The sequence below is a fragment of the Schistocerca nitens genome, chromosome 3, assembly GCF_023898315.1.
Source record: "Schistocerca nitens isolate TAMUIC-IGC-003100 chromosome 3, iqSchNite1.1, whole genome shotgun sequence".
Classification (NCBI taxonomy): domain Eukaryota; kingdom Metazoa; phylum Arthropoda; class Insecta; order Orthoptera; family Acrididae; genus Schistocerca; species Schistocerca nitens.
In genome coordinates, this window is record NC_064616.1 from 286,521,871 (window position 1) to 286,541,462 (window position 19,592).

Here is a 19,592-nt window from a genome sequence, read left to right on the forward strand (position 1 = left end):
GGTCTCGCGGTTCCAGACTGCAGCGCCTAGAACCGCACGGCCACTTCAGCCGGCAGTTCTAAGTTCTAGGGGACTGATGACCGCAGAAGTTAAGTCCCATAGTGCTCAGAGCCATTTGAACCATTTGTAATGCCATTACAGCTTGATGATGTATCACTTCGAAACGTGACGCTAAATAAATAATTTAGTAGTTAACACTTTTTGATAGCGGTATCTGGAAACCTATAATATTTTTCAAAAAGTCACGGCCGATTAATGAATGGTGAACATGGCTTCAATTTATTCTAAAAATTTGCCGGTGGAGTTCTGATCCCTTCTGCGCTTCGTACCAATTCGGCGTTCGTCGCGTGTCGCCTTGCTGGTGCTGCAATCTTAATGGCTAGCCATGTGGTGGGGGTTCATACGACGACTGAGAATGGTTCTTTTTCGGACTCCCTATATGCCAGCCAATCACGTCTCAGGAGAGGGCGGCCGCGGTGAGGTGAGGTGACGGCGGGAATCGAAGCGCGGCGGCGCACAGCGTCCCGACCGGCCGAAGGTGTTCGTGTAGCTTCGGCGCCGGCCGAAAGGCGCCGACGGCGACGCTATAAAAGTCGGCGCGCAGTGTCGTCGGTGGCAGTCGGGCTGTGGCTTCCGTCGACGCCGCAGCTGCCGCAGCTGCAGCCGCTGACGCCCGACCGCCCGCCCGCCTGCCCGCCTACCCGCCCGCCAGCCCGCCCGCCCGCTGCAGCGACGGCGCCGCCGCCGGGATGGCAGGTCACTAAATAAGCTTTACCATTCATCCTCACTACAATAACGAATTTCTTGTATCCCACAGCTCTTACAGGAGGAACGAGGACTGCGGGCTTAATTCTTTTCCCTTACCTGCTCGCAGTACTCTGCCACAACTTTTGCAGTAAACTCCTCTGCACTTTAACACATTTATGAAAAACCACTGCATATCTTCCTATGTTTCCAGCTACATTCCGGTTTTTCGGTGGCGCACTGTTGCTCAGAACTCTTAAGATCATGTTAATTCATTCGGGAAACGAACTTGCCGGTATACGTGATAAGTCACAAATGATAAGATACTGAGCCGTTGAAAAACCGTAACTCAGGGCCTAACTTGAAATGGCCAGAACGAATATCATAAACAGCGCCTTAAGCGCAGCCAGGCAACGAGGTATCGGCAAGTGTCAGACTTTACGTCTTCTGGCAAGTCGCCATAACGAAGAGTGACGCTTCCCAAAACGAGAGCCACATGCGCGGAGGTTACACGCTCGAAACTCGCTGAAATTTTCCTAGCGCCAGTCAGTACTGCGAATCAGTCAGATTCCTAATAGCTTGAGATTCTTCTTTCTATTTTATTTTTTCCTTTTTTTTCTTCAATTTTGAACACTTGCCGTGTTACGGTAAGAGAGATAGGGACGTCGAGTAATTTGCGTGATACCGAGCCGATGGAATGCTGAATTTTGATTTCCTGCGCCCCTCTCAGGCGGTTTTTTGTACTTTTTTGGGGGGTTCTGATTGCTATGAGATGTTAGTGAACGCTGTATCCCAACAAAGCGTCGCTGCTACATTCTTAAGGCGAATTGCCAGAAGATTGTAAGGCTGACAGTTTTCTCGATGTGAACGCTTCGAATGAAGTCGCGACTTTGGAAGCCAAGAGGTATTTCGGATAGCCTTTCTACATGTGGTCAACACGTTTTGAGTATCGGTAGACGCAAAGACAACTTTTTGAGTTCATCTATGTTTTTCATCTAGATGTCTGCAGTACCTGAAATATAACATTTATGATTGTTCTTACTCAAAGCTTGAAAGAAGATGGACCAACAGCTACCGGTATCACTCCGCCTACAATTAATAATACTTGCTACCTTTTCAGGAGCTTGAAGCCGACAGCAAAGATTCCTGTCGCGGTTTACCAGATGCCTGCTGTCGTCATCTGCTCGTCAGTATTTGAGAAATGTCTCTTTTACTCTCGAGGACAGACAGATTGATTTTTTGTAAGACATAACTTTGAGTTCCGTTTATTGATACAAATATAAATCACACTCAAAACAGTAATTTTATATTTTCATATTTCACTGTTATTAATTACCATAGTTTTGCCAAATTCAAGTAAGCAGTGATGTAAAGATTTATATCTGTATAAACTCACTAAAAGGGAACAGATATATTTGTTATAACATGAAGTATTCCCAAAGCTATAAGATGAAAAAAGGTACAAAATAGAGAGAAACTAACATTTAATATAAGTCTTCGTAGTCGGCATAACAGTGAAGCATTTATTAAATGAAGGAGGCATTTTTCCATTCAGCTGTAATTACCAAGACCTAATACAAGTTCTATAGCTGCCTATCAAACAATCAAGAAGAGTACACGTTTGTGAACTCTGCACTGGCATTTTCATACTGTTTGCACCAGTTTTAGATAAATACTCGATAAAGGCTAAAAGAGCCAAAACCTGTTCGGTAACGAAAAAGATGTCTAAATAAACACAGCCTAAATGAAGAAATGCCGCCTTTATTTAAATTTAATGAGCTCACTTCCCTATCTGGAGGTGCTGTATTTTCTCAGCAAATTCTCGACTATTCTGTATATCTTCATATCATTCGTCATCGACGTAGGAAGCTAATGTTTCACTTGAAGAATAGAACTTCTGTATTTTCCTAACGAATAAAAAATTTTAGTAACACTATAAAAAATTATAGAAACGGTAAGAGATATGCTTGTAGTTCATTCAGCGGCGATGGAAAAAAAATAGCAGTGATGAAATCTCAGATTTCAGATCACTGTCCTGAAACTAATTTTAGTTTTATGTAAGCAGTTTCTAGTTGGATGATAGCCTGATGCCTATCTTTCGTAATTTATTTTTATGTACATGATATTGGTCGACTTGCACAAGAACAATCCATTACAGTTTTGTCTCCCTGGAATAAACTGTTAATTTTAAGGGCTGACCAGATCATAAAAATTATGAAAAACTTACTTAAACTTTCCTTCAAACCGTCAATCATCTTCTGTAGACTTTTAAGTGATATAGTCAAAACTTTCTTTAATTCACTGACTAAGCAAAACCTGGATAAACAGTAATAACATGCCATTTCTCTTGTTAAGTATTTTTCTGTGGTATATTTTTGACTCCAACTTATTAAATGCTGCCTGGAAAATAGTGACTTGATAAAACGTGTAATTTTTCTTAGCTTAACACAAAGTAGTACTACGCATATTTCAAAGTACTACACACGCTTGCCACTATTACATTCACGAGACTTTACGTACGCTAAAAAGTAGAACTTTTACACTAGAAATATTATGTGCTGACTGCTAGAAGAATAATAAAAAGAAAAATTAGGCTGGGTTAGTAATTGAAGAAATAAAAAGATGTAATACTGTATTAATTTTTTTCAGATATAAACCCATGTAAGATGCTTCCTAACGGTGGTACATGTTCCCGGGGAAGCTTATAGAAGGGGTACTTATCGATTTGAAAGCTGCATCTGATTTTGTCCTATGGGGGTGCAGTGCCTGCGAGGGAGAAGTCAGGTATGGATTCTTGAAAAAATAAACAGATAAAAAATAAATAAAAAAAGAAAAAGCGGGGAAAAACTTTCTTTTAGTGGATAAAAATGATTGACGGATTATGCACTGTTTTTTATTTCTTTCAGACACAATCGCACAATACGCTAATACTCGTTACTGGCTTGAGCATGCAATAACCATGTCCAGAAACCATACGACACAGGTGACATATGGCGAACAAAGTACACACAACTTCGATTAAATATGAGAAAGCATATCGTTCCCCATATGCCGACCTCTGGCATATAGTTTCTGAACATGGCTAGTATGTGGTTGAAAGAGGTTACGAATGTTGCCAAACTGTCGTGATAGTGTCTAAAAGAAGTAAAAAAATGTGTATAAGGTAAACATTTAAACTTTACAACGTTGAAGGACCCGCAATAACGGAGTAGTACGATAGACTGAGAATATGACTCAATTTGCTTCAAACAGCAATTAAATTATTATCAATTTTATTTTAATATGATAAATTCCAAGGCTTCTAGCCACATCATGAAGTACATCAGTTCACATTAACAGATTCCAACAAGTCAGTGCGAACGTAACACAGTAGCACTACTTACTGATTATGTGTTAACAACTTCCTTGATCTCATCCATTCTTGAGATTAATTAATGTCCTGATATTCAGTTCAAAAATATACATGAAACTTTGTTTTGCCGGCCGATGTGGCCGAGCGGTTCTAGGCGCTTCAGTCTGGAACCGCGCGACCACTACGGTCGTAGGTTCGAATCCTGCCTCGGGAATGGATGTGTGTGTTGTCCTTAGGTTAGTTAGGTTTAAGTAGTTCTAAGTTCTAGGGGACTGATGACCTCAGATGTTAAGTCCCATACTGCTCAGAGCCATTTGAACCGTTTGAACCTTTCTGTTTTATATAGTCATAGGTAAGAAATATGTATTGAGTGATTCTGTCAAATTTACGTATGTCAAGTATCATCTGATGCTGTTGACAATTAGTTTGTACGTTAAATTAGCAAATATTTACGATGAGAGTGGGTGCATGACACTCTAGCGTCGTCGTGCGTCTTTGCGTCAGAAACAAAGTCAAATCATATGTTTAAACTAAGTAACATATTATTCTAAAATCCACATGAATGTAAAAGACGTCCCCATTGAACCTCTAAAATAACATTGTGGAGTCTAACTATTAAAATGTATAAGGTTAAAACTTCTCGTACACGAATAATTTTTCAAGATATGGTTAATGTAGAATTTTTACCATCTAAATAATGTCCAGCAGTACGGATTATTGAGTTCCGATTTACAGGCGGAAAACACCTACATATGCTTCTCCTATCCTTGAGGCTCACAACGAACCTGTTCGAGCAAGCCGCGATCTTCCCATCGTCATTGGCGGTTAAGAAAGGTTAATTCATGCTTCAAACTTACCAGATACTTGTAGACAATTACAGTTGCAAAATAAAGAATGCCAGAGCAATTCCTTTCGCGCTGTTAAGTGCAAATTGCCGTTACTTTTCACCTACGCATATGTGTCAAACACATTTTTACCAACAATTTTTTTAACTGAAAAGCTCGGCAAGCACAGTTGTTTTAAAATGTGTTACTTACATAATTTAGCTGCAGTCTTGTAGTTCAGCTCGAAATTTCTTTTCAGTCCACAGAACGTTCCAGATATTGCCAAAATCGAAAAAATCAGGTTCTCATTCCACTGTTAAAAATCAAGTTTTAATTGTGTATAATATATTTTCACTTTACCATCTAGGTTTTACACAAAATTCATTATGACCTCTGGCATTTGAAAAAGTTCACATTTTCAGTTGAAACCATTCTCTCCACTAGCTCTGCACAAGCGGAGAACTCCTACTTTACAAACTACTACATTACAGACAAGCGCCTGGCAATATTGGCTTGAAAACGAAGAAAATGGAAACCGATATTTATAATAGTGTTTTTACGTGTTATAACTCGACTACCTTTGTGATTACAACTGCCTGTCTTCAATTCCGCATACCCGTATAATAACAGCAGCAGTTCTAATTAAATGCGGGGTGATTCAGCTGAGGTTGCTTGACGCAACCTGACCTTCAAAAACCACGCGCGAGATTTACATAGCCTCCCGCTCTCTACGCGTGAATTATTAGTCCTACAGGAAAATTAACAGGACCTTTCCGAAGGGAATATAATGTAGTTAAATTTTGTACTGGGGTATTCTTTCGGCGGAGGCTACGGTTTTCGAGTTATTGAAGAAAAAAAATACAATAGACTTTCAAACGCCCCCCCCCCCCACCCCCCACCCCCCCCCACCCCCCAACGCTCATCCCTCAGCAGTCAGGATTTCTAATACGTTGTTCGTGGCCCTCCCTCCTGCACTGCACAAAACTTTCTAACTACTTTATCTATTGACTGGGCTATTACGCCTCCTGCATAGTCGGCTATTTCGTTAGTATTATTAATTTAAACATACCCGCGAGGGTAACGAAAGAAAAACGACGTTTGTAAATGTTTCACTAAAACTCTTATGTTGGCAGTCCGATACAAACTCAGCTCTTACAAGCAAAGTACTTTCTTAGTAGAAGGCCTGACGAATAAAATAATGTAATTATTTATTTTTTGCTGTTAAAATTCGGAAACCTGTTCGGTAAAAGTTTTGCTGTTAAAATTCACAAACTTGTTCAGCAAAATTTACACAAACGTCAATTTTATCATTATTAAGTGCTCCACTAAGCCAGTGTCGTAATAAGACCAGTCAATGAAGGCCGAAATAATTCGAATACGGAAAACAATTCGTGCGGTAGCAAATTTCTGTACAGTGGTAGGAGGGTGTTCCATGTACCACATACTAGAAATCCTGACAGGTGAGGGCTGAGTGTACGAGTGAACGAGCGTTTCAAGGTAATTTTTGTATGTTTTTCTTGAATAACTCGGAAACTATGACCGCTAGCGGAAACGTATCCCAGTACAATAATTAATTACAGTAAATTTTCTGCAAAAAAAAGTCTGTTAACTTTTTCTATAGGGCTAATAGTTTACGCGTAGCGTCCGAGAGATTATGAAAATCTCGCGCTTGGTTTTTGAAGACCTGGTATAACATTGCAAGTTGCATAAAGCAACGTCGGTAGGAACAGCTGAATCACACGATAATTGATGTTACCAAAACAGATTAGTTCGTTACTGTTATTTAACAAATAACGAAAATGTGAACATTTCTCAGTCGTATTCCTTTAGGCACTGTTATTTCATTTATGGAATAATTTACAATTCAGTCGATATAAATCTGTCGGCAGCGGTGGCCGAGCGGTTCTAGGCGCTTCAGTCCGGAACCGCGCGACTGCTACGGTAGCAGGTTCGAATCCTGCCTCGGGCATGGATGTGTGTGATGTCCTTAAGTTAGTTATGTTTAAGTAGTTCTAAGTTCTAGGGGACTGATTACCTCAGATGTTAAGCCCCATAGTGCTCAGAGCCATTTGAACCATAAAGCGAAAGTCATCTCTGACGATACAATCCATTTTATCTAACATCCTCCAAAAGAAACAATAAGCCGCTCGGGACGTACCAGCTCGTACTATCTTATTGAGAGTAATTTGTACAGTCATTATCAGTCATAATTTGCCTTGGCTAAAATCCACATGTTTTAAAGAACAATGGTTTGTCACTGCACGATACGCGTCGATCCGTTCCTAGAAAACCTAATTCTTTGGTAACTTAAAATCATTACCGACAAACAGCTGGAGCTTGCACCTGTTTGTTGGTTTAAAAGTCGCTTTCTGTCATTTCGCAGAAATTTACCATGAAGCCAACCCCGATCAGGATTTCCGTGAAATGGCTACACACAAGTATCACCACAACAGAAATCCACTCAGTGTCTATTGATTGATTAGGAGAGGTGGGCACCTGGTCGGATCAATCACATTTCTTGCTACACCAGGTCGACCGTCGTGTCCGGATACGCCGTCATCCTGACGACCGGCTGTTCGAAACACTCACCGCACTAAGGACGCAGCCCTGTGGCACCAGTATTATGCTATGGGGGACGCCCATCTACGCTCGTGTCAGACTGTGGCCGTAAACGAAGGCACCGCGACGGCTGTGAGCTACGTGAACATTAACGGGAACCACCTGCATCACTTTGTGTTTGATGACTTCCCCGACGGCGTCTTCAAGCAGGACACTGTCCGAGTCACAATGTCAGAACCGCGCTACGGCTGTTTGAGGAGCATGATAGTGGACTCACAATGATGTTTCGCCCACCAAATTCGCCTGATCTGAATCCGATGGAACACATCTTGAACTCCATCGGTTGTCAGCTTCGCGCCCATAAACCAATGTACCCGTAATCTGCGGGAATTACGCGAACAGTGCATAGGCGTCTGGCGCCACATGCCTCCGGAAACCTATACGGACTTGTCGAATCCATGCGACGCAGAATCGCTGCTGTGTTGAGTTCCAAATGTAGAACAACACGATATTAAGACGGTTTCTATAATCTTTGAGCTCATCTCATCTATATCCATATCTACATAACTACTCCGTAATTCACAATTAAGAGCCTCGCAGAGGACTCATCGAACAATCTTCGAGCTAATTCTCTACCGTTCCACTCTCGAATAGCCGGCCGCGGTGTTCTAGCGGTTCTAGGCGCTCAGTCCGGAACCGCGCGACTGCTACGGTCGCAGGTTCGAATCCTGCCTCGGGCATGGATGTGTGTGATGTCCTTAGGTTAGGTAGGTTTAAGTAGTTCTACGTTCTAGGGGACCGATGACCACAGATGTTAAGTCCCATAGTGCTCAGAGCCATTTGAACCATTTGAACCACTCTCGAATAGCGAGCGAGAAATACGAACATTTACAACGAGAGATCCCCAGCGGTGAGATCGACTTTTTGAAACTATCTATACGCTCATGTAGGTGATGATCCCCAGCTATAAGACACCGCAGCCACTCACCCTGGTAGGCCCTCATTTGCGAGTAATTGACGAAAATAAACTCGGAAATGTTTCTTATGTGTGTGAAATCTTATGAGACTTAACTGCTAAAAGGTCATCAGTCCCTAAGCTCACACACTATTTAACCTAAATTGTCCTACGGACAAACACACACCCATCCCCGAGGGACTCGAACCTCCGCCGGGATCAGCCGCACAGTCCGTGACTGCAGCGCCTCCGACCGTTCGGCTAATCCGCGCGGATCGGAAATAAGTGTGACACTTAATAGCATTATGAAAGTTACGTTACCTCGCCTGGTTGTATGGTATAATAGACAGGATAACACTTTCACAAGTAAGAGGTTGTGGGTTTGAATCTCGTCAGTTACACTAACATTTTTTATTATTAAATTTTTTTATCGAAATGACTTTGATCATGGTTTTTATTCAATTAATTGATATAAATATAATTTTTTGATTCCATTCCTTTGTCACAAAATTTTAATCATCATATGAACTTTTTCATTTGTTTCACTTTTTCTTTATATCATACTTTTTCCAGTCGGAATTATTTGAATATGTATTTAATTATATTTATGTGTCATAATATTCAAGTACTTGAAAATTTATATCCATTCGCTGAAAAACAAAAGACGAAGTACTCTATATATTTGTACAATGGCGTGAAAAATATTTTTTTATTACCAGATGCGTAACTTTTTGTACGGTGATCGTCATACAAGCATTTAAAACGTAACCTAAATACCTGTTGCACTATGGGAAAAATAACGCAGATGAAAATTTATGTCAAAGACGGTTTTTAAGTAAAACGAAATACAAGCAAAATGGGAACTAGATATCATCAACGAAATACGTTGGACGAAACAACAGAGTGCTAAAACAAAAGAAAATAAATCGAAATTGATACATAAAATTAATGAAAAACACATACACAATGATTTCAAGAGGAGAAATACTGATAGAAATAAAATTGTGAGCAAATGAAGAAGTTAATATTACGATTAAAATCATGTGACAAAGGAATGGAATCGAAAAATTATGTTTAAATCAATTAATTGAATAAACAAGATGACGAAAGTCGTTTCGATAAAGATTTAAAAACAAAAATACAACTTTCCTGCAGGTGGAGAGATTCGAACCAGCTCCTACAGGTGAAGCTTTTATCCTAATCATTACACCACGCCAACTACCTTTAGTAACGCTAGTGAGCGTTACACAAAATTCTCATTTTTTTCGTCAGTTATTCGCAAACGAGTACCCTCAGGGTAAATGGCTGCAGTGTGTGATATCTGGGATATTAACCGACATAACCGTGTAGACGGCTTCAAAAATCGATCACACAGCTGGGGACCTCTCCTTGTTAGATATTTCCGTGCGAGCTCTGATTTCTCTTATTCTATTGTGATGATAATCCCTCCATATGAAGACGGGCACCAACAAAACATTTTCGCCCACAGAGGAGGAAGGTAGTGACTGAAAAACCATAATAAGGTCCTGCCGCAACGAAAAACACCTTTGCTTTAATGACTGCCACGAGAACTCGTGTATCATATACATGGCACTCTCTCCCGTGTTTTGCGACAATATCAAACGAACTGCCCTTCCTTGGACTTTTTCGATGTCCTCCGTCAATCTTATCTGATGTGGATCCCACACCGTTCAGCAATATTCCAGAAGAGGACGGACAAGCGTAGTGTAGGCAGTCTCTTTATTAGACCAATTGCATTTTCTGAGTTTTCGGCGAATACATCGGAATATTTGGTTTACTTTACCCACAACAATATCTATTTGATGGAATTTAAGTTATTCGTAACTGTAATCTCTAAGTACTCAGTAGAATATACAGACTTTAGGCTTATGTAATTTATCGCGTAACCGAAATTTAGTGGTTGCATTTCAGTATTCGTGTAGATGACTTCACAATTTTCATAATTTAAAGTCAACGCTATACAGATATCTTGTCTAAATCGTTTTGCAATTTTTTTTGATCATCTGATGTCTTTACAAGACGGTAAACGATAGAATCATCTACAAACAAATCTAAGTGTGCTGTTCAGATTCTCTCCTAAATCATTAATATAGATCAGGAACAGCAGAAGGCCTGTAACACTTCCTTGGGAAACGCCAGAAATTGCTTCTGTTTCACTCGATGACTTTTTGTCAGTTACCACGAACTATGATCTGTCTGACAGGAAGTCACGAATCCAGTGATATAACTAAGACGATACTCTGTAGCTACGCAATTTGATTAGAAGTCACAGTCAGGCACGGTATCAAAAGCCTTCTGGAAATCTATAAGTATGAAATCAACTTGACATCCCCTGTCGGTAGCATTCATTACTGCTTGAGAATAAAGAATTGGTTGTGTTTCAAAAGAACGATATTTTCTGAATCCGTGTTGGCTAGTTGTCAATAAATGTTTTCTTCGAGATAATTCATACTGTTCGTAGTTACTAATATAGGTTTGTAATTCAGCGGATTGCTCCTATTTCCTTTCTCGACTATTGGTGTGACCTGTGCAACTTTCCAGACGTTAGGTATGGATCTTTCTACGAGTGAGCGGTTGTATCTCAGGAGACTTGTCGCATTTCCTTCCACCAAATAACGATGGGAACTGACGTGCTTATATACTTTTCTCGGTCGTTAGTGTTCAAGAAGACTGCAGCCAATTGAGTAAACGCTTCGTTCTTAAATGCGAAGTCACTGGATCGAAATTCGCTGTCGGTCATAACGGATTTGTTATGACTGTACGAATTATCAATATTTAATAAGTCATTTATTGTTTTCATATTAATTATCCTGAAAAAAATTTTTCGTAAAGAAATTGGAAATAACAAAACGATATACGAGAACTTTCAATCAAATCGGCAGTCATTTCATTTATATTATTGTGTCTACATTTGTGACAAGTATAATGAGTAACCCATGGATCACTACAGGAATCAGCACGATAGTGATCGCAGGAACATTGAAAATGCAAAATTTTTGCGTGAGCTTGGTTTTTTCATTGTGTCTTTTGCAAAACAAACTTGATTTACTTTCATACACTTTTCGGCCTTTACACAATTTTGTGGTGTACCACCCAGGTCGAAGCATATCACTGAATCTTCTGCAGACAACTGAAGTAGTACTATTAATTGAATTTTTATGCGAACTTCTCTAGAAGCTATCTCTCTATTCCGTTCGATGATGTACGCGCAATTTTTATTGTTTTATAAGGTTCTTCGTCTGCATCTAAAAATAAATCTCGCTAGGCTGTCGTAGCGGAATACATTTAGGAGGAATTACCTTAATACTGTACGTTGGAAAACTTCCTCGATTCTGAAAACTTTCGTCATGCGTATCCGGTTTCGTTTGCGCTTTCCGTGAACGCTATGAGCAAAGAAAATTACTCTTTTCCCATGTATGGCTTCAAGACGTCGTTTAGACAGTTCTTGTAAAATGCTCTTGGGATATTTCCCGGACTTTGATTACATAACGTTTCCTGTATTTGATTACGTAGTGATCAGCTGATTTTTTTAACTCTTGGTCTAAATGAGCCAGAGGTGTCTTTCAAACCTTTTTGCAGGACAAAGAGTACTAAAAGGATAAATTAATCATTAAATATTGATAATGTGAACAGTCATATTAAATCTATTGCTATAATTACATCGGAATAAAAAATGTACCGGCAGCGATAGTCGCTCCAGAGACCTTATGAAACTAAGCGCTTGGCGATAATTATTGAACTATATGAAAGAAACGTAAATTAGTTACATACTGCGGCGCGCACACACTTTATTCGACATATAAACGTTACTACAGATATTCGGATTTAGGTTATGACATGTTCGATATGCCTGCCATCATTGGCGATGATGCAGCGCAGACGAATAGCGAAATTCTGCATGATCGAGTAAAGTGTCGGCACATTGATGTTCTCGATGACCTTCTGAATGTCTGTTCTCAGCTCAGCAATGATTTTAGAGTTATTTCTGTGCACCTTGTCTTTAATTTAGTCCCACAAAAAGGAGTCACATGTGTTCAGATCCGGAGAATATGGCGGCCAATCGAGGCCCATGCCAGTGGTGTATGGATACCCCAGAGCCAGAATGCGGTCCCCAAAGTGCTCCTCCAGGACATCAAACACTCTCCTGTTTCGATGGGGCCGAGCTCCGTCTTCCATTAACCACATCTTGTCAAAATCAGGATCACTTTGGATAATGGGGATGAAATCATCTTCCAAAACCCTCACGTACAGTTCAGTAGCCACCGTGCCATCAAGGGATATCGCACCGATTTTTCTGTGACTGGGCATAGCGCACCATACAGCCACCCGTTGAGGGTGAAGAGAATTCTGGATTGCGAAAACGGATTCTCAATCCCCCAAATTCACCAGTTTTGCTTATTAATGAACTCATCCAAATAAAAGTGGGCTGCGTCGCTAAACCAAACCATACAGCGCATACTAGTTCCCATCATGCTCCGCAGCCAACTGTGCAGTTTGAACGTTCTAAACCAAATCGTTCAGAAGTTATGCAGATTTTATTTCATATTGTTCAATAATTGACACCCTGTAACTGTCATTACATTACATATACTTGAATTGTATTGTATTGTATGTTAACCGGGGTCCTAGAAACGACGGAGAGGCTCCGTCCCCGCCGCAACCGTAGTGGTCCACAACCTCACGACTACTACCTACACCGAACCACTCTCTTAGGGTTATTGTGCGGTTCGGCTCCCGGTGGACCCCCAGGGAACGTATCACACCAGACAAGTGTAACCCCTATGTTTGCGTGGTAGAGTAATGGTGGTGTACGCGTACGTGGAGAACTTGTTTGCGCAGCAATCGCCGACATAGTGTAGCTTAGGCGGAATAAGGGAACCAGTCCGCATTCGCGAGACAGATGGAAAACCGCCTAAAAATCATCCTTATACTGGCCAGCTCACCGGACCTCGACAGAAGTCCGCCGGGTGGATTCGTGCCGGGGACCAGACGTTCCTTCCCAATCCGGAAAGCCGTGCGTTAGAGCGCACCGCTAACCGGGCGGGCTTACATATACTTAGAAAGGGATTCCGATTATCACATTATTATGAACTGAAAGTTGCACCTTCCTGTTTGCGAATGTCGAAGTCCTAATCGTGCGCTGCACCATCTGTCAGTATGAATGGAAGGGTGAGGAGAAGTTCCTATGGTTCCTTGTTCGTTACCTGCTCGACATAGGTGTTCTGTGAATGCCTGAAAACCAGTGCAAATGTCTGTAACGCGGAATGTGAGACGTACCTTAAAAAAAAAACTTTTACTTTTCCACGGTACTGCACAAGCTTGTGGTCCTTTTGCCACTTGGTCCCCAAACGTGAAAACTGTCAACGGTCGCAGGTTCGAATCCTGCCTCGGGCATGGATGTGTGTGATGTCCTTAGGTTTGTTATGTTTAATTAGTTCTAAGTTCTAGGCGACTGATGACCTCAGAAGTTAAGTCGCATAGTCCTCAGAGCCATTTGAACCATATTTTGTCTGAATAGCTCAGTCAGTGGAGCATTGCCCCCGAAAGTCGAGAGCCCAAGTTCGAGTCTCGATACAGGAAATAGCAACACATAACAGTCAGAAACTTCCCAACAGATTGAAAAAGTGTGCCGAACGCACACGGCATTAATAGGCCACGAAGTTTCAAATCAGCACACACTCCGCCGCGGAATGAAAATTCATTCAGAAAACAGAAGCAGCTTTTTTTAAACTAGCTGTTTCAAATGACGATCACCATGACAACGACGGCATGAAAGCAAAGCGGCTAGATAACGTTCACCGGTTTTGTGCGCAGTGAGTAACGCAAGATAATTAAATGGATTCTTCACAAACATGATACACAATTACGCTGCTGCGCAAGTGTGCATAGTGCATCACAGGTACAACGTATACCAACAGAATTAAGTTCAGTGAAACGAAATGAATGGAGATGGAATCAATGAAATGCTATTACGTAAAACGGATTTTGCTGATACCATTCCGCAAGACTGTATTGGTTTTCTCCTCATAAATTTTGCTTCGTTGAACTTAATTCAGCTGAAATCATCCCATAGCGTAATTTGGGAAAGTAATGACCAACCAAGTGAGGATACAAAGTGGGGGATGTTCATGGGCTATGAGCTTTTTGATCCTCCCCGCCCAACTAATTCAACTAATAGTGTTTGTATTTTAACGTATAATAGTTCACAAATTTTTAGGTAGTTTTCGGAAAATACAGTGTCGTGAGAACAAAGAGTCCCAAAAATGGCAAGAAATTATAAAAAGCTAGGGACCCGCCCCGACTTCGCACGGGTCGCATTAAGTGTCTATGGCTAGACGATTTTAAATAAAGTGTTTCCACATTTCTTCCTCGTAAATTAGTCTGTTTATTAGTTAAAAACAAAATCCGTAAAGTAGTTCTTGCGATTAGTCTTCACATATAGAGAGAAAATGGCGGAGGGAGACTAATTTAGCATATTTCAACCAATGCGCATGAAATACTTACAAATGCCTAGCGACCCGCCGCAGCTTTTCATGGGTAGCACCAAGAATCTACGGCTGGAAGACTTGTCTATCGTAATGATAATTTTGTTTAAGGGCCACTGCATAGAGTTACGATTAAAATCCCATTGAGCTATGGCCACTTGTGGGCCTCCCGGCTGCCGAGCCACTCTGGCTTAAGCAGAATTTTCTATATGACCTTTTTCCGCATTTCTAAGTAACATCGCTATGAAGCACCTTCTGCCAGAAAGATCGTCATGAGGCACTCTCTGCCACACAATATTGGTAAAAACCACCCTCTGCCACGAAATATCGTTATGATGCACTCTATACCACAAAACAATATTATGAAGAACACACTGCCACGTAATACTTGCGAGACACACCCTCCGCTCTCCGCCCTTTACAACGTAACAGCGGTACAAAGCACCCTCTGCTTTAGAGCGTTGGTATGACACACTATGCCATGCAACATGTGACTGTAGAGGCAACATGGCTCAATATTTCTGCAGGGCACTTCCAATGACTTGAGCTGACCCGTTGAATTGCTGCAAAAGGTGGTCTACTCGATATTAGGGTGTATCCCATGACTTGTCATTTACATTGCCACACAATATCGGTACTAACCACTTTTCGCCATACAACATGGTACGAAGCTCACTCTACCATGCTACACATTACGAAGCACCATCTGCTATGCAATACTGCCAATGAGTTCTGCCATTTACCACTAGACGCCAGCGACATCGTTTTCACGGCACCTGACGACTTAAACTTGCCATCTTAATACACTGAAATGAAAGAAGTCATGGGATAGCGAATGTACATCTACAGATGGCGGTAAAATCGCGTACACAAGGAATGAAAGGGCAGTGCATTCGCACAGCTGTCATTTGTACTCGGGTGAGTCATGTGAAAAGATTTCCGACGTGATTATGGCCGTACAGCGGGACTTAACAGACACTGAACGTAGAACGGTAGTTGGAGCTACACGCATCAGCATTTCACTCCGTAAACCGTTAGTACACTACTGGCCATTAAAATTGCTACACCAACAAAAAATGCAGATAATAAACGGGTAATCATTGGACAAATATATTATACTAGAACTGACATGTGATTACATTTTCACGCAATTTGGGTGCATAGATCCTGAGAAATCAGCACCCAGAACAACCACCTCTGGCCGTAATAACGGCCTTGATACGCCTGGACATTGAGTCAAACGGAGCTTGGATGGCGTGTACAGGTACAGCTTCTCATGCAGCTTCAACACGATACCACAGTTCATCAAGAGTAGTGACTGGCGTATTCAAAAAATGGCTCTGAGCACTATGGGACTCAACTGCTGAGGTCATTAGTCCCCTAGAACTTAGAACTAGTTAAACCTAACTAACCTAAGGACATCACAAACATCCATGCCCGAGGCAGGATTCGAACCTGCGACCGTAGCGGTCTTGCGGTTCCAGACTGCAGCGCCTTTAACCGCACGGCCACTTCGGCCGGCGACTGGCGTATTGTGACGAGCCAGTTGCTCGGCGACCATTGACCAGACGTTTTCAGTTGGTGAGAGAAATATACTGGCCAGGGCAGCAGTCGAACACTTTCTGTATCCAGAAAGGCCCGTACAAGACCTGCAACATGCGGTCGTGGATTATCCTGCTCAAATGTAGGTTTTCGCAGGGATCGAATGAAGGGTAGAGCCACATCTGAAATGTAACGTCCACTGTGCAAAGTGCCGTCAATGCTAACAAGAGGTGACCGAGACGTGTAACCAATGGCACCCCATACCCTCACGCCGGGTGATACGTCAGTAGGGCGATGACGAATACACGCTTCCAATGTGCGTTCACCGCGATGTCGACAAACACGGATGCGACCATCATGATGCTGTAAACAGAACCTGGATTCATCCAAAAAATGTCGTTTTGCCATTCGTGCACCCAGGTTCGTCGTTGAGTACACTATCGCAGGCGCTCCTGTCTGTGATGCAGCGTCTAGGGTAACTGCAGCCATGGTCTGCGAGCTGATAGTCTATGCTGCTGCAAACGTCGTCGAACTGTTCGTGCAGATGGTTGTTGTCTTGCAAACGTCCCCATCTGTTGACTCAGGGATCGATAGTGGCTGCACGATCCGTTACAGCCATGCGGATAAGATGCCTGTCGTCTCGACGGCTAGTGATACGTGGCCGTTGGGATCCAGGACGGCGTTCCGTATTACCCTCCTCAACCCACCGATTACATATTCTGCTGACAGTCATTGGATCTCGACCAACGCGAGCAGCAATGTCGCGATACGATAAACCGCAATCGCGATAGGCTACAGTCCGAACTTTATCAAAGTCGAAAAAGTGATGGTACGCATTTCTCCTCCTTACACGAGGCATCACAACAACGTTTTACCAGGCAACGCCGGTCAACTGCTGTTTGTGTATGAGAAATCGGTAGGAAACTTTCCTCATGTCAGCACGTTGTAGGTTTCGCCACCGGCGCCATCTTTGTGTGAATGCTCTGAAAAGCAAATCATTTGCATATCACAGCATCTTCTTCCCGTCGGTTAAATTTCCCGTCTGTAGCACGTCATCTTCGTGGTGCAGCAATTTTAATGGGCAGTAGTGTAAATTCAGTATCTCAAGATTCACAGTGTCAAGAGTGTGCCGAGAATATCAAATTCCAGGCATTACCTCTCACCATGCCAACCCAGTGGCCGACGGCCTTCGCTTAACGACCGAGAGCAGTGGCGTTTACTTAGAGTTGTCGTTGCTAACAGACAAGCAACACTGGCTCAAATAACAGCAGAAATCAATGTGGGACGTACGACGAACGTTTCCGTTCGGGCAGTGCGGCGAAATTTGGCGTCAGTGGGCTATGGCAGCAGACTGACGCTCTTGCCTTTGCTAACAGCACGACACCGCTTGCTGCGTCTCTCCTGGGCTCGTGACTATATCGGTTGGACCCTAGACGACTGGAAAACCGTGACCTGGTCAAATGAGTCTCGATTTTAGTTGGTAAGAGCTGATGGTAGGGTAGGAGTGTGATGCACACCCCACGAAGCCGTGGACCTAAGTTGTCAACAAGGCACTGTGCAAGATGGTGGTGGCTCCATAATGGTGTGGTCTGTGTTTATATGGAATAACTGGGTCCTTTGGTCCAACTGAGCCTATCATTGACAGTAAATGGTTATGTTCGGTTACTTGGGGACCACTTATAACCACTGATGAACATCACGATCCCAAACGAAGATGCAAGTTTTTCGGATGCCATTGCGCCATGTCACTTGGCTACAGCTGTTCGTGATTGGTTTGAAGAACATTCTGGACAATTCGGTCGATTGATGTGGTCACCCAGGGCGCGCTACATGAATTACGTCGAAACTTTTTGGGACATAATCGACAGGTCTGTTCGTGTACATAACCCTCCACCGGCAACACTTTCGCAATTATGGACGGCTACAGAGGCAGCACTGCTGAGTATTTCTGCAGGGCAGTTCCAATGACTCGTTGAGTCCATGCCCCGTCGAGCTGCTGCACTATGCCATGCAGAAGATGGTCCTACTCGATATTAGGATGTATCCCATGACTTCTGTTATTTACAGCTACATCGTGGTATTGCGAGGGATAATGATGTACGTACTGGTTCTGCGAAGTGTTGCAACCAATCCTTTCCTCTGAAACGTAATGGTGCCTCCTCCAGTAATACGGCAACTACTCTTGCAAGTAGAGTCTGCACACTGGCTACCTGTGTCTAGGAGACAACAGTTAGGGCCCAAGCAAGTAGTTCACAATATCGACACACATGTTTACTCCAAATAATCCGTGATTATGTCATATATATGGTTTAATTCGGTTTTCATCCGGCCGTTCATTCGAGTTTAATTAATTAATGTCGTGTGACTAGGGCCTCCCGTCGGGTAGACCGTTCGCCGGGTGCAAGTCTTTCGATTTGACGCCACTTCGGCGACTTGCAAGTCGATGGAGATGAAATGATGATAATTAGGGCAACACAAGACCGAGTCCCTGAGCGAAGAAAATCTCAGACCCAGCAGGGAATCGAACCCGGGCCCTTAGGATTGATATTCTGTCGCGCTGACCACTCAGCTACCGGGAGCGGACATACATTCGACTTATGAAACTTCCTGAATAAATAGAACCCCATCCATAAATATAACTACTTCAGGAAACCGAGGGTTTTCGTTACTCTCCTGCTGTAACCAGCGTAGAAACTCAAGCCGATGTGGGTACTCATCCGGTCACAGAGTACTCTGGTAGGACGGAAAGGATGAAAGTGCTATCCACGCCCACGCAACACATTCCGTATTAAACTATGGTGAACACCGAACTGAGCGGCAGTCGCTCGTGTACTTGCCTCCGGCCCGCATCTCGTGGTCGTGCGGTAGCGTTCTCGCTTCCCACGCCCGGGTTCCCGGGTTCGATTCCCGGCGGGGTCAGGGATTTTCTCTGCCTCGTGATGGCTGGGTGTTGTGTGATGTCCTTAGGTTAGTTATGTTTAAGTAGTTCTAAGTTCTAGGGGACTGATGACCATAGATGTTAAGTCCCATAGTGCTCAGAGCCATTTTTTGAACTTGCCTCGGCTCTGTTGTCTAATCGTAATAGCACATCTTCAAAGACAGATGTACGT

General features: G+C 42.6%; 1 protein-coding gene across 1 annotated transcript in view; it reads left to right on the top strand.

Annotated features, from left to right (window-relative positions):
• Positions 1-714: 714 nt before the first annotated feature.
• The window catches only part of LOC126249182 (diacylglycerol kinase 1), a 747,622-nt gene continuing 728,744 nt past the window's right edge, over positions 715-19,592 (top strand). The window contains exon 1 of the mRNA XM_049950837.1: positions 715-756. The gene's annotated coding sequence lies outside the window, so the exon portion shown is untranslated. The remainder of the gene's footprint in view (positions 757-19,592) is intronic.